Source organism: Balaenoptera acutorostrata, chromosome 9 (assembly GCF_949987535.1).
Source record: "Balaenoptera acutorostrata chromosome 9, mBalAcu1.1, whole genome shotgun sequence".
NCBI lineage: Eukaryota > Metazoa > Chordata > Mammalia > Artiodactyla > Balaenopteridae > Balaenoptera > Balaenoptera acutorostrata.
Window position 1 is genome coordinate 39,872,790 of NC_080072.1, and position 3,470 is coordinate 39,876,259.

A 3,470-nucleotide genomic window follows, 5' to 3' on the forward strand; every position below is an offset into this window, starting at 1 on the left:
TTATCTTCTTTATTAGTTTGTACATTGATTGATGTAGCCCCAAGAAGTCACGGATGCTTTGTTCACCATGGCATTTCCAAAAACCATCACAGCAGCTGTCACATAGTAGGATCTTGATAAATGTCAAATGAATGAATGGGTGGCCTCATAGCCTTTGAATCTCTCTGCATATATTTGAACTTCTTGAAAAGTGTCATTAATGAGGATGGTTGTATTTTTTCTAAACTGGATAGTCACATACATGATTAGACATACATGCTGGGTCACCTTTGCTCCTCCCAGGCAAGACTCAGGCCCATCTGCCTGGACCGTGATCTTTTATGTTGATCAAATACACATGGCCTGCTGCAATATTGTCATAGCATACTATAGAAAGATTTGGTGCTTATTATAACCTTGAGTCTTTTCCTTTGACTTACACTCACAATGAGGAATGTCAATAGTTGTTATATTAGTAATTTAGTTTGACACAAATATTTCTTCCCCCTTGTTCAAGTCTCAGCAGAATGCCTGGCATATAGTAGGCACTCAATAAATATTTCTTGGATGAATGAATCAATCAAACCCTTTAATTGAAGAGTACCCTGAAATTTCCAGGTGAGTTCTTCAAGCCGCTTATGCAAATCTGGATTCTTCTCAAACCCGAGCAAGCAAAGAAAACACAGAAATATATTGGATTCTGAGACTTAAATGATTACAACTTTGCTTTGTGTGTTTTGCATTCATAAAAACCACCTCAGGGCTGTCATCAAGGTGCCTTTACAATAAGTAAATGTTATATGTTCCAACTTACCAAACACATTTAATATTTTATCACTTGTGGCTTAGAAATCTAAACTGCTTTGACAGTTTTTAACTTGATTTGTAGCTTTATCTTCTTTGGTAATTAGGAAGCATGATTTTAAAATGCATACACACTCTGGTCGTACGAGGCCACTTTTATATTAGACTTTTATGTTATCCTTCCAAGTGGGATTTTGTTTGCTGCAAGGCTTCTGCTGCTTGAAGAGTTTGGGAATCACTGAACTCGGGGACCTTTACAGACTTTGCCAGGGCTGGGCCCCATGCTTGCCTGGGGTCACTCTCTTGGTCGTGCCACCACCTCTTTTGGGAAAGATTGGCCAACACCAGCATCCCATCCCTGTTGCCAAAAGATCAGAGAGAAGTGTGTCCACCCCTGGACCTGGGACCATTTAGTCCTACTGCTGGCTTGGGGGCAGGGAGGGAAAAGGACGTCAATTTTGGAAGCAGAAAGAGTCCAAGCTCTTATATTGTAGAGTGTAGTCGAGGATGCCCCTCGGAGTCACAGGTCCTGGACTTGTCTTGGGAGAGGCCAATGGCAATGGACTGAAGGACCTACGGTGGGGCGTCCCCCAGCACCTCTCCTTCCATCTCAAAGCTGAGAAGAGGGGCGGGCTGGGTGATCTGGGGCAGGGCACACTTCACCCCGGGCTTTGGTTCTCATCTTCACAATGAGGGGCTCCTTTGGCAGCAGGGAGGGAGGGAGGGCTCCCTTCTCTCTCCACCCTTTCCAGTCCTCCCTCCTCGGTTCTCTTGGCCTGCCTGCCTGGGGCTATAAATGGAGAGCCGGCCTCTGGGCAGGAATGCAGGCCTGCCTGGGCCCCACAGAGTTGCGCCCTCAGGGAGCGGCCGGCCCCAGGGCTCCCGGCAGCCTTTATATATATATATATATATATATATATAGCCTCTGGAAACCCAATCCAGCCTGCACCTGCCCCGGTCTTCAAGCACCCTGCCCTTGCCCAGGCTGGACCTGTGGTCTCTTCCCCCGAGGTTGGCACAGGCTACATATCTAGCAGGGGGATGGGCCAGAGGGTGAAAACAGGAGCGGGCCAGGTGGGGCAGGGCCAACCCCGGGTCCCCTCTCTGTCTCCAGACTTTCCCTTCCTGCCCCTGGATCCACCTCGAACACCCGCTTCTGTCTCTACCAACCTTGCTCCTTGGGAAACTGCCTGCCAGCTGGATATGGGTCCTGCCCTGGGGCCAGTCTGGGTTGGTCAGGAGGATAATTGACGCGGTCCTAGATTCAGGGTCAGGGTCCCAGAGATTCTCCACAGTGGCCATACTTCCCACTTTGGGGTACTCCCCAGCCTCCCACGTACAAGCAGGGCTTGGGAGTCTAGCGGATGAACTGGGAGCTGGAGAAAAGGGGTCCACGTGGAGGAGCAAGGGGACAGGGAGACAACAAATGGCACACGTACCCCCCCGCCTGTGGGCTGCGTGGGGTGGTGTGTTCACTGCGGGGACGCGTGCCCAGTCCTATGATTCGTTCACTCATTCAGCAACTATTTATGCAGCTCGCGTTCTGCGCCAGTTGCCGGAAATATAGCAGAAAACAAAACAGTCAACGTTCCCTGCCCTTGTGGAGCTGACATTCTAGCAGGTAAGACTGACAGTAAACAATAAACATACTAACAAGTAAATTACGGAGTACGTTAGGAGGCAGAGGGATATTAAAAGCAGAGCGGGGTGAGTGGAATTGGGGCACCAGGGCAGAATTAAAAAGAGTGGTCAGGTTGACACAGTGACATTTGAGCAAAGAGGTAAAAGAGGCTTGGGAGCCAGCCACGTGCCCATCTGGGGAAGAACGTTCCCGGTAGAGAGAACAGATCATCATTGAGCACCTTGCCTGGGACAACTGCCTCCACCAGGACCAGAGGATTCTAAGGAGGACGAGATGGGCGTGGCTCCTGCTGTCCTAGGAGCCCTTGGTCTGAATGTCCGGCGCTGCGTGGGCTGGCTGAGGGCGTGGGGGTGGCATGAGACAGGGCTGGAGGATGGCTTGGATGGGTGACCTGTGAGCACAGGATAAGGTAAGGATGCAATGCTTTGTGCACACAGAAACGTGTGTACAGTGCATTGTGTGCCCAGGGGGCGGGCGGGGAGCATGGGAGGTGCCGGGGGGAGCTCGGCATCACGGGAAGGGAAACCCTCACAGGCTGCACAGCTTTTCTCCCTGCCCGGCCCCTCACTCAGGTGCCATGTGCACCTCACTGCACGCACACCTCCGTCTCTGGGCAAACCTCCCACCTCCAGGTTCTTCTCCAGGCCCTGAGAAGCCAGACGAGGGAAATTAGCAGGAGCCCAAACTGTTTGGCCGAGGCCCACTTTAAGAACCACTGATGCCTGGCTTCTGGAAAGACCTGAGGACTTCATTCATCCAGTCTCTCCCCTTCAAGCTTATCCTTTATGTAATTAAAGCCTTTCTCCGCCTCAGAGGTCTCTGTGGACCCAGATTCCTAGAGTCTGAAGTACAAACTCGCTCTGCTTTACTAAACTGCACAGATAAGGTGCCAATAGCTTAATGACTAGAGGTGCTAAGGAAGGCAGGGTTCAGGAAGGTGCCAATTATTCTTCCAGCCCAAGGGCATTAGGCTGCTGGGGGGAGGAGAACTTCATGAAAGAAGAGTTCACCACCTCCACTGAACAAACTCTAAAAATATATGTTT

General features: G+C 50.5%; 1 long non-coding RNA gene across 1 annotated transcript; it reads left to right on the top strand.

Annotated features, from left to right (window-relative positions):
- The first annotated feature begins 2,339 nt into the window (after window positions 1-2,339).
- LOC102998868 (uncharacterized) lies at window positions 2,340-3,226 on the top strand. The gene is made up of 3 exons (XR_450387.2): window positions 2,340-2,404; window positions 2,673-2,834; window positions 3,070-3,226. It is a non-coding gene; the product is annotated as an uncharacterized LOC102998868 (long non-coding RNA).
- Window positions 3,227-3,470: the final 244 nt, after the last annotated feature.